Source organism: Zalophus californianus, chromosome 11 (assembly GCF_009762305.2).
Source record: "Zalophus californianus isolate mZalCal1 chromosome 11, mZalCal1.pri.v2, whole genome shotgun sequence".
Lineage (NCBI taxonomy): Eukaryota > Metazoa > Chordata > Mammalia > Carnivora > Otariidae > Zalophus > Zalophus californianus.
In genome coordinates, this window is record NC_045605.1 from 70,351,079 (window position 1) to 70,363,907 (window position 12,829).

Consider the following 12,829-nt stretch of genomic DNA (forward strand, 5'->3'; position numbering starts at 1 on the left):
AGATAACATCCCTCTCCACCATCTTGTGTTAGGGGCCTCCACACTGTGTTCATTTCAGTTTCATTTTGCTGTTTGAGAATCAGAAATATCCAGCAGGAAGGTGTGGGTTCATCTGGGCTGATTGTCCTGTCCAAAGCTAACTCCCTTCTAGAGCTTCCGAGACGTTTGGCCACTCTGTCTCTGGTTGCAGAGTCCTAGGGTCAGGCCACCCACACACTTACCAGGGAAGCATCAGGCTGTTGAGCATCAGGGACCACCTCAGTCTGGGGTCTCGGGTCGGACTTGAATCCTAGATCTATCGGTTATCTGCTGTGTGACTGTGGGCAAGTGATTTACCTCCCGGGAGGGTTGGATGCCTTTTCATGAAGTGGGGATAACCTCCCTAAGCCAGAGCGGAGGTGTGGGATTGCAAAGGGAAGAGAGCTAGGAGAGTCCTAGCATAGTACCTGAAATGCAGTCAGACCTCAATAAAGGTACAGTCTGTCCTGCAGATGGCACCATCCATTTCCTACCTGGCAGATTCCTTCTTCCTCCATCAGTCTGAGGATGAGCTAAAAGCTGCCCCCCCCCCCCCCAGGGCACTTCTATCCACTGATTACTTTTTTGTCTTTGGGGACCACCTAGAGCAAGGCTGTGCTCCTGCTTCTTCCATATGATGAGAATTCTCAGGCAAACATCCTGTTCCCTTGACCCTTTTCATCTCACTGAGCATCCCCAATGGTAATCGAATGAGCACAGTGGATAATGTAGTGGATAATGTTTCAGGTATCACCAGAAACCAGTCCCCAAACCATATTTAAAAGTTCATGGTACACGTATAATGGGAATGGATTGGTGGGGCGGGCTATGAAGATATATTCTATAGACATGTCTGGCTTCAGAGGCCCACTTGAGGAGGTTGGGTAGAAGCTTCTAGTTGCAAGAAGGATCTGATTCTTTATCCTAACTCATTTCTCTTGAGTCTGTAACAGCTTCATCCTCCAAGCACTTGCTGCTAATGAATTATGCAACATACCTAAAAACAAACAACTAAGATATACAGTGACTTCTTTAAATGGTTTAATAAATACAGTATTAGCCAAATGTTGATAAATAAAGGACTCACTTTTGGTCTTACTTCAGAAAAGGAAGAATCATCTGGAGGGAGCAGTGGTGCTCAAAAGATTGGGACAGAGGACTACCTACCATTCAGAAGCTTCTCAGGGATTCATGAGGTTCTTCTAGTTCCCCTCCTTGGGGCTTTTGTGAATGTACCTGATGGTTTTACCTCACTCAGATCTTTCCTGTCTTCTCCAGTCCCACTGCATGGGACTGCTTTTTCTCAGAGCCTTATCGGCTCTCTCCTGGTTGAGCAGAATGGCTAGTCTGTCTGCATGCAGGCTTGGCTGCTTCTAATGCACAGAGCTCCAGGATCATTTCAAACCCAAGTGTATCACTCCTATTTAAAATTCTTCAGTGGGTCCGGATGGCTTCACAAATAAAACACAGCTTCACCATCTTGCACACAATACCCTTCAGGATCTGATTGCTACTGATCCCCCTGTCCCCAGCCTCCTTCCATGTGACTCCTTTCTCACTGCACACACCCTGCTGGTTGTCCTTTGCTCAAGTCATTTATGGTGGATGAAAAGCCCTCCTGCCCCTTCTCCATTTGGAAAATTTCTTTTCCTCCACATCTCCTCTGGGAGCTCTCCGTGACTTTTGCAAGTGCAAAAGCTCCCTCCTCCACGCCCCACAGCCCTTGGTACTGGCACTCAGCAGATCAGAGCGTGTGGGTATTTCCTCTCTATTTGATTTTGAATGTTCAGGGGGTAAAAACTGCATTTCGTTCAGATTTGTTCCCATCCCTGCTTCTCATCCTGCTAGCTTTATTTTTGACTGCTAGAAAGCAAAGGATTTACTTGGGAGATTGAGATCAAGTGGCAAAATGGGGATTTCATTATAGAACGTCTGTCCTGGTAGGCATGGTATTTGATGCTTGAGGTTTACGTTCTCATTGAATTTGCCCCAAGCCCATGAGGTGGTAAGTTTTTTTTTCTTTAAATTTTTTATTGTTATGTTAATCACCATACATTATATCATTAGTTTTTGATGTAGTGTTCCACGATTCATTGTTTGTGCATAACACCCAGTGCTCCATGCAGAACGTGCCCTCTTTAATACCCATCACCAGGCTACCCCATCCCGCCACCCCCGTCCCCTCTAGAACCCTCAGTTTGTTTTTCAGAGCATGAGGTGGTGAGTTAACACCATCCCAAACAAAGAAGCTGGGGAGGGGGATGGGGTAGTAAGGGATGACCTGCTAACTGTCACAGAGTGGATGGGTGGTAAACCTTGTTCTAGAACCCTGGAGTCCTGAATTTCCTGCCTTGGTGTCCTCCTGGGTTCTTTTCTTCTCCCTTGCTCCCAGATTCTCTGTTCTTCTATCTGGAGTCTCTCTTCCTTCTAGACTTCCCATCAGTGACCCTTCTTTCTCTTTCTCCATTTTTCCTTCTCTTCTCTTTCTTTCTTAATCTTTCTCTCCACTAAATGTTTCCTTAGCCTGCATTCCTTCTCTCATCCCAGTTTCTATTTCCACTTCCCCTTCCTTTCTCTTCAATTCTCTTTGGCTTTCCCTAGCCCAGTAGTATTTCCCTAAGAAGGTAGACTTCATCTGCTGTCAGTGCTTTCCTGCTCTGGGCCCATTCTCCACCTGCTCCCCTTTCTTTGGCTGTGGATGAGCCTCTGGCCACCGTGCCCCTCCACCTGATGCCCATTTCCAGCACATACATGACCCTCCGGAGGTCTGGACAGGTGCACAGCTGTCCAGGGCACCCACCAAGGAATTACCTTTGAGCAAAGAGAAGAGCTCAAAGACCAGTGAGGTTGACTGGACCATCTCTCCAGCTGACACTTCATGTATACTAACATATACATTTGAATGTATAATATGCTAATATACTTTGTATCATGGTTATAATCTCATAGCTATTATTTCACTGACTCCTAACACAATTCTTTTGAAAAAAGCAGCAAAGGAATCGAGTCTTTTCAACTGATAACTGCCTCTTTCAGCCTTTGAAATGCAGTCTGTTACTGAGAATGATCTGTTACTTGCATATGGATGCTCCCGATTCATTGATTTCCCAAATGAACCATACTTCTTTGGCTTAAAGTTTTGGATTTAGTGCCCAATAATTGACATATCTACTTGACTCATAGCTTAACTCTCCTTCTCGGGTAAACCCATGGATTGTGAAGGGCCTTTATTCAGACCATCAGAACTCCACGCTTGGAGGCTGCTCCATGGCTCACTAGCTACATTCACAGTAATCACGAATAAGAGGCACCTGCCCTATGGTGGCCCAGTTTCCCCTGGCTTGATGTTTCACCACTGGTGACCCAATTATACAGGGAATGCTTTCCATTTAGACTGCCCCTTTCTTGTGTTTCTTTATAATTTTTATCTTTTAATTCTGTGTGGAGTTTATATTGATGTGGTACGCACACCATCATTCCTTTCCTGCTCAGAAAGTAAGCATACGGGCTCTAATGGCCTGCAGGCTCTCAGCACTCTCCATAAAACTGGAAACCCATTCAGCAGATAGGGTCTGTCTTCATTATAGGTCTAGGTCCCTGGCAGTCTGTATCTGGTATTAACAATGGCCCTAGGCTAGTCTGGGTTCTAGTCTAAGCTTTGCCTCTAACTCAGTGGAACTTGGGAATATTATTTCATCTCTACAGATTTCAGTATTTTCATCTGTAGCATTAGAATAATTATATCTGCCTTGATTAATTCCCAGGGTAATGGTGAAGATTCAGAGATATGTGAATATATTTCAAAAAATTATAGAGTAACATACAAATGCATGATGTTCATATTATTAAATTTAATGCTAATCAAAGTAATTGGCTAAGAACTAAAATGATACAGAGAAATGAACCATTTTAATTAGTGGTCAGATGTTAACACTACCAGCTAATCCCTAAAGTTCTGACTTTGTGAAAATATTTTGTGTCTATTGGCTGATACTGAGCCAGTATTCAGATTTTAACAGAAAACAACTCGGTACAAGATATGTGAAATCAGGATGTGCATCTTTTGTGCTCTTTCCTTATCAGCCAGGTAAATATATAGGCCCACTTACCTACAATCACACATATTCTCTCTCTGTCATGCACACACACACACACACACACACACACACACACACACACACACGATAAAATATTACCCAATTAAGATATAACAGAAAAGCTTTTTTTTTTTCTCTCCCCTAGCTAGGGATAGGAAGGAACTTACCAGTTCCTCCCATGTGCCAATGGTGGGTTGAGTGCAAGAGACATGTTATAGTTTCTTCAACTCTACCATTAGATAGACATTATTGCCTCCATTTTACAGATGAAGAAATTGAGACTTGGAAACATGTGACTTGCTTCTAGTCACACTGTCAACAGAAGATAGAACTAGGATTCATATCCATGACTATGTTTCTAAAGTCTCTGGACTTTTCACCACCGCATTGTTTCCCAAATGCCCATCTTGTACTGGTTTCTACCTGTCTACCTCAGAAGACCCATGGGGCAGGGCAAAAAGAAAGGCTCCTGGGATCTACACTTGGAAACTCTGGCTTGCTAGTCCCGGGCTGAGTCCTTTAAATCTCTGTGCTTAACAAACATTCCAGGAAATTTGAAGGGCACTCAGGTTTAGCCCCACCTGACACCGTGGAATCCAATATGCCATACAAGAAAGGACCGAAAGTGGAGGTAACTTCTGGAAAGGGTAAAAAAAATCGGTGAGGACATCTGAGAAATCAGGCAGATGCACAGACAGACAGACATATTTTCTTTTCCCTACTCAAAAATGTAAGCTCCACTTACATTCCAATCCAACTGAAGGGGAGGGATTTTTGTGGGTGTTTTTGCTCATGTACTCCAAGTACCAAAAACAGTATCTAATGTAGGACAGATCACAATAAATATTTGCTAAAGGGATGAATGAAATTAATTAGTTTACTTGGTTAAGTAGATGGATATGCAAACAGACTAGAAAGATAGGTGTAAGTCTCTGGTTTATGCTTGCTTATTTCTGTGTAAGATTTTTGAAATCTTAATGCCTAGTGCAGATGTTCCAATTCAACAATGTGCTGGTCCTCTTCACAGCTCTGTAATCCTTCTCCTGAAATTGTTAATGAAAGTTGCAGACACACGTACCACAGCTCAGTTCAAAATTGGGCTCTTCAGTCCCTTTGGTTCATTTCCTCCCAAATTCATGAATTCAGGAAGAGCTTGTCAACTCTCGGCATGAGACGACTGTGGCAAAACAAATTTATGAATCCAATCAGAAACGAACAGAAGTGATTCCACTGGTTTGATGAATGTGCCTCAACAAATCCCTGCCTCCCTCTGAAGCTGGGGGCTTGGAGGCAGTTGGAAGAGAGGACATGAGAAATCTATCCGTGATGCACTATGGATCCCGAGTGAATGGGCCTGGAGGTGGGGAAAGCAGCAGGCTGCATCCATCAGCATCGCCAACATCTGTCCTCCCTTCCAGCCACTCCACTGAGGCCCACTGACCATGGTCTGTCAGTAGATCGCGTGCTCAGGTGTTCCACTAGGGTCAGGGGGAGCCCCAGCATTACAGGGGAAAATGTAACCAGGGCGGAGGAAGGGTATAGAGCAAGGCTGGCAAACTCCCCCTGTGATGGCCACCAGGTTACTAAAGGAACCGCTATCCCGGAGGACAGAATTCTGTACTGTCCATGACATTATTCCCACCCTCAGGCCCCTTAGGATCAGAAGTGTGCTGCAGTGTACCTGAATTCATTTTACCCCAACTCAAGCATGAGGATTTTCCCACGCCTGGCTGGTGCCATTCAGCCACAACCAGCTTCCGGAAATCATCACCTCAGCCTACATATTGGGTCCTTCCCATGCACCGGGTTCTGTGCTGAGCATTTTAAGGCAGGATATCTTTGAATCCTCGTGATTAGATAGGAACCAGAACCACCTATATTTCACAAATGGAGAAGCTAATGTTTAACAAAGTTAAATAACTCTCTGGACCATACAGCGGCCAAGAGGGGGAGCAGAGATTCTGTCTTCCCTAGAACCCGAGCCTCTCTGCTCACCACACATTGCCATTCTCTGAACTTGCACAACTGTGGGAACACCCCATCCCCACCCCCAGCCCTTCAGATTTGGCCTTCCACCTCCTCTTCCCAATTGCCAGCCCCTCTGATCTCAACATGAACACTCAAATGACTCTTACCGGTTAGTCTTGGAGTCATTGTTCTGCAACTCTGTCCAAGCCTGGTACTTAGTACTTTGCCTACACCTAATGATTTCCCTTAACAGCCATAGGCTCTCTTAGGCTTCTTTCCCTGTGGTTCAATAGTCAGAGTTTTTCATGCAGCTCTTAGTATTTCTGCATAATGGAAAAGCGGAGGGGAGGCATAGAACCCTTTGATATTGCTGCATCAGGGCATGGGTGGGGGGATTCCAGAATCACTAGGAGTGAGGTGATGGGGTCTCTGAGAAATGTATAGTTCAAAGGAGGATTCCAAGGAATAGCTGCGGAGTTCGAATCCTGACCTGACTGCTGTGTGGCCTGGGAACATTACTGAACTTCTCTGGTACTGTGATGCCACATCTGGCAAATGAGGAAAATTGTTTCTCTAAGACAGAACACAGGGTTACAGTAAGGATGAAGTGTGTGGGGCGCATGGCCCGTTGCCTGGTGCATAGAGGACTCACCAGCATTAGTTCCCCTGAACCCAGGTTTTGAAAGGGATCGTTTCTAGAGAGCTCCTCACTGGGGAGTTGTCTCCGTAAACACGGGGTTGCCTCTTCTCTGCTAGACTGATCCTGCTGCCCCAGATCCTAACCCTGAAGTGTGCCCTTCCCACCCTTCACCTGAGCCCCAGGTGTGCCAACAGCATGGAGCTTAATGATCTTTGGCCCAACCTTTGTTCAGGGAACATGGAGCCTTCTTCCTGCGAGCACTCGATAGCTGCATCCCGTGGCCTTCAGAAGGAAGGCACTTCCCAGATGTTCGCTTAGGGCTCCGGCGGCCAGGTTGTGGCCTCAAGGATGTCTGCCAGCTCTGGCCCACTTTTGTGATCTGTGCAGACTGGGGTTTCCTGGCTCCTTGACTTAGAATAGGTGGGAGACTCAGCAAAGAGAAACTGACGAAGTTTCCCTACCACGAGAGCTCTCAGCCAGGTGCAACGAACAGGACAGTCAGGAGGAGGTCCTGCTAGGTGCTGGGTTCTGCACTCCCCACGGCCTGTGTTATAGCCCAAAGCTCCGACCACAGGGCTGTGTGGTGGGTATGGTTTTCAGATTTTACTGAAGTAAAAACTCAGAGACCTTAAGGGATGTGCTGAAGATCACACAGGTTTTGAGTGTAGATCTGTCAGAAGGTGAGGCTGTGCTTTCTCTTCTGCCATGCTGCGCCACATGAGGAGGGATGACAGGGAAGCAAAGGCACAGAGAAGAAAGGGACACTGGCTTCTGATTCCAGGGCAGAGAGCAGGCAGCAGCATGCGATCTGAGGCTCGGAATGTCAGACTCAGGTCTTAGATGCCCCTTTGCGACACCGCTAAGGCTTTGTTTTCTTCTGCCAAGATTTCTGGAAGTCAGTTGTCAGGTGAGGCTTAGACACCTGGTCTCCTCTGCCTGGAACCAGGGAAGGTCATCTCATAATTAACTTTGTGACACAATTCATTGGAATGAGAAGGGTATTCTTCAATTGTTTTGTGGTGCAGAACAAACGCCTCATTAATCAGAAACACATCAACCTGAGCCCAAGCACTAATAATGTGAGGGAGAATAATGAGTTGGCATCACCTGGGACACAACTGCAGCCGCACGCTCATTCTTCAAAGGAGCCCACAGTGCTTGGATTTGCAAGATGCACAGTCACAGGAGGCTTAAGGGGCAAGACTGGGTGAGATCGGTGCGGGAGACCCGGAGAGAAGAAAAGCGGTTTTAGCAACCCTTGCAAGATGTTGAGGAGGAACGTGAAGGCACAGAATTTCAGTGATTGTGATCCTGGGACTAAGAAGTAGAGTCAAGAACGAGACTGGCTTGTGGTATGGGGCAACCTTCCAGAAGCAAAATAGCTACCTCATGGAGCCACAGAGTTATGGGCTCTGGGTTCCCAGCATAGCTTCCCCGGGCCCATCCAGACAAGAACACAGAGACAGAGATGAGACCTCTAACTCGTTCTGGTTGCACATCACACAAGCTGTTACTTCGTTTGTTCCTTTGCTCATTCATTTATTCACTCATCCCCTCACGCATTCAATCCGTAGTCACTTGGACAGTCTTGACTTTGAACTGGACAGACATCAGATGAATATGGTCACCCTGGTTATCTCATACTGATCAAAAGTTCTGATTGTTGGGTCATCATAGACTTCTCATGTGTTGACTTATATGAGAGTGATGCCATCCCAATATCCAGATTAAACAAACCCAGTTTTAGCTACTAAAAATTCATTATTATATAATTGGTACACTTTGCTTGCTAACTAAAACTTGGAGACATGAGATTTCGTGGGGGTTGGTGAAAATAAGAGTTTTTCTGATTAAAAAAACTCAGAATCTTCTGAATCAGACTAATTTTTCACTCTAAATATGGTGATGCCAGAGCCTTGTAAGAAGGAGGATTTGCCTAAAATCGATACAGCTGTTCTGAGACAAAGAAGGAATTGAAACCTGGGGAGTCCTGACTTCAGGTTCCATGAACTTTCCATCACATCCTATCCTGGAAGCTTCTGGTGCTGGAAACGTAGGTGATCTTCCTGGTCATGACTGGAGACAGGCCAACCTTCCCAAGCAAAATATATCCAACTCCTTTTTGGGGTCCCCCGTGCCTGCTGGCTGCATAGGAAGCTTTTGGGAACTTCTGTACCCCTGGGTCCTGGCAGCCTTCCTCATCCTCGTTCCAGGCCTGCCTCTGCATGAAGCCGTCCTTCCTTCTGCCTCAGAATTCAGTCTCCAGCCCAGTGAGGGCCCCTTGAAACATGGGGCTCTCAGGAAAGGACTTGGTGACTTTGACAGAAAAGGTTGAAAGGCTGAAAAGAATATCTCAGAGCAAGTGGAATAGCTTAGAGTCAGCAGAGGGGCCTCGTCAACTGAACCAACGACTTAGGATCTGAGTAAGGGACTCTTCTTTATCTCAGTAGACAGTGTCTGTTACTTCGGTAACTATTTCACTATATAGGTACAATTACACCTGCTGGTTTTAATGTATTGAGTAAAGGCTATTAGGAGATAAGGAGTAATTTTTGTTTTTAAAAATGCAAAAAAATTTTTTTTGGTATTTTAATCCAAAGATCTAACATGCAGTGAGATTTCAGCCTCCATATATCACATAATGGGGTCAAAAATTGGGGAAGGGACTTTTTTGTTTTTGTCGTTGTTGTTGTTGAAGTGATGGGTTAGGTTCAAGCAAATAGAACGGTTTAAGTTTTGTCTTCACCCAGGAAGGGACTCTTCTTTTAGTGACCTGGAAGGAAAGGGGATGAATGCTGACTTCATATTTAGCACCATACTAGGACCAAGTCTTACTTTACTTTGAGAGACAAGCTTATTGTAGGAAGGGTCCTGGGATGGGACCAAATCCAGTCCTTACTCTGAAGTCCTTGACTCTTGAGCATTCTTTCCTGCTTAGACTCTTTTCTTCCTACTTCTGCCGTGTTAAATAATTGAGTTTGTGTGCGTGCATGTGTGTGTGCGTACATGTTCTGATGCTTTCCAAATCCCCCTCTCATTCTCTTCTTTTAAGGCCCTGGCACTGTCCCATACTTTTTTCCCCATCCCCAATTAAAACCCTTCAATTTCCAGCCATCTCCTTTAATGTACAGACTCCTTAAAAATGGCTTTTTTTCCCCCCATGGTCTGTTCCCTGCCAATCTCTTTGGTCTCTTCTTTGTCTTATCTCTGCCCACAGTCTCCTTGAAATCCTTGTCCAGTACTTTGAACACACTCTTTATCTCCTGCATCTAGGCTTTTTCACATATAAGACAGGTTTATAGATGAGGAAGCCAAGACTCTAAGAGGTGAGGCAATTTACTTAAGGTCACATGATTATTAGGAGGGAGCCAGGCTGTACTTTGGGCAGCGTGGTTTCTCCCTTTTGAGTCTTATAGGATCATAAAAGCGTGCTGCAGGGCAGAGAAATTTCAGCGGCCAGGCTCTCATCCAATATGGTAAAGCTCTCCCCAGTTGCTTGTTGTGCCCACTATTTTTGTCCTGCCAGCAGGTAAACTAGAATCAACCCCAGCTCTAGAGGCCGCGCTGGGGAAGAGGACAGGCTCACTGGTGCCACCTGGTGGTGAGTGTGCCTCAGGGCAGGGGCAAAGGATTTCTTTGCGCATCACTCAAGTGCAAGAGTACCCGTCTCATCTCATCTCCCCCCTCCTACTCCCCCTTTTTACCTTCTGCTTCTTCTCTTCCATCTTCTTCCATCTTTGTTTTCATCTTCCTCCTCGTTCTTCTCTATCTTCCTCCCTCCTTTTTTTCTTTTTTTGCCCTCTTTTTGAACATTTTCTTTTTCTTTTCCTCTTAGTCCCCTGCAGGACAGCATTTTTTATTCTACCTTTCATTTGTCCCTGGCCTCTCACAAATTATAGCAGGAAATCAGCAGCCCCCTCTTTCCTCTGTGTCTCGCCTCCCCAGCCCCCCACACATTGTCTGGTCTCCTACAGTGCCGTGCCACCCGAGCCTGAGGATCTGAAGTGGGGACACGTGTGTCTGCACCAGGATTTGCTTAGTCAGAGTCCATGAGAACTCAAGCAAGTCCCTTCAGCACTGAGAGGCTTTTGCTGGCTCCTCTTCTAGTAGGGATATCTCAAAGTACTTGTCTGCACTGGGGTGAGGATGACATGAGACAAGATATTATCTCAGCGCCTGGCTCGGCTACAATGCGTCCTCAGACCACGGTGTCTGCAACACTTGCTATTTCCTGCAGGTGGCCCTCTTCCCTGTGCCCTGTTCCCCAGGATCTGCACAACTGCTCTGCTCCTTGCCATCGCGCCCCATACAGCATTCTGATCCCAGCATTTGTGCCCTAGCTCACCTCCCTCCTGCTCATTTGTCGCCATCAGAAGCCAGCTCCTGTGTAAGCTCGACGGGAGGCCCTCCCTGGTGTCTCCTGCACACCCGAGTCCCCTTGCCTCCATCTATGCCTTTGGTGAAGGCTTTTCTAGAGTCCGTTAAGTGCAAGCAACAGACAGAGCATTTTCCTTTTAAATTCTCCAGCTCAGAGCACAGAGCTGACATTCAATCAATGCTTGATTTATTGGTTTCCTGAAGCTCTCCAGAGCTCTAGCTTAGCTCTAGGACTAGGGGAGTCGAAGCCTGAAGGCTCATGAGCTATGTCAACACCCCTCAGTGTTTTCCTGCAGAGAGGTGGCCCAGTGCAAGAAAGCCTTATGGGATCAGACAGAACCGGCTTTGAGCCCCAACTCTGCTACTTCCTGGCTGTGTGCTCTCAGGCTTATTACTTAACTTCTTTGATCCTCAGTGCTTTTCTCTGTGAAGTGGGAATATTAAAAGGATCTACTTCACAGGGTTGTTGTGAGAATTAAAAGAGATAATAGTTATTTGGTTCTAAAAATTAGCAATACGTTCCTCTTAGCTGCACCGTCTCTATTTGTTCCCAGGTGGTCCATCTGTCATGATTCCCTTGCTCAGAGTACAGACGGTGGTTTGTCAGGTGGATGGTAGAACTGAGGAGTCTGTAAGTACGGATGGCTCAGGAGGACAAAGGTATATTCAAAAGGGCAGCGACCTTTCAGTTCAGCTATTCAGAGGCAGCCTTGCTGCTCTCTAGTGCTAGGGACATTTTGACGTGGCCCCCTCCTCCTCATTTTCCCTGGTCAAATTATGGGTAGAACAGATACCATCATTGCACATTGGTTGCTACCTCATCCATGAGCACAGCCCATGTCAAAATGGGCATTACCAACATCTCCACTTTCAGGCTGAAAGGTGTCCTGAGTGCTGAATCCCACCACGGGTGGGGTGGGGATGGCCCCCCACACCACTAAGCGATTCCCTGATGTCAGCTGAGTGTCTGCTATTCAAGTCCATTTGGACACTATCTGCCCGGAGATAGCATTAGCTTCCACAGGGGGAGGGCTCAGTCCCACAAGACTGCTCGCCAGTTCAGACACCCTTCACAAGGCCAGGTGGCCACGTGCATTTCTGACCAACTGGCTGTAAATCACAAGTTCCCATGACCCCCTCTTTGGATTCAATTAATTTGCTAGAATGGCTCACAGAACTCAGAAAACGTGTTTACACACTAGATGACCAGTTTATTATGAAGGACGTTGAAGGGCACAAATCCACAGCCAGGTGAAGAGACACACAGGGCAAGATTCCAAACAAATTAGCTTCTGTCCTCTTGGAGTTTGGGGCTTGGCAGGGTGGCATGAGGAAGCATTCTTGTTCCCCAATGTGGAAACTCTCCAAGCCCCTTTTTGGGGGATTTTATGGAGGTTTTCTTACACAGGCATTGTTGATTAAATCATTGGCGTTGGCAGTTGCTTCAAACTCCAGGCTTTCTCCTTTCCCTGGAAATCAGGGGTTGGGACTGTAAGTTCTGATCCTCTAATCATGGCTGGTTCTCCTGGAAACCAGCCTCCATCCTTAAGCCTTAAGCTTGCCAAAAGTCACCTCATTAACATAAACCCACTTGTGCTGCAAGGGGCTTGTTAAGAGTAACAAGACACCCATTTCACCTTTATGGCTCTGATTTGTTTTTTCAGGAACTGAGGATAAGAGACCAAATAGTATCACAAAAGATGCCCCCATTGCTCTTACTACTCAGGAA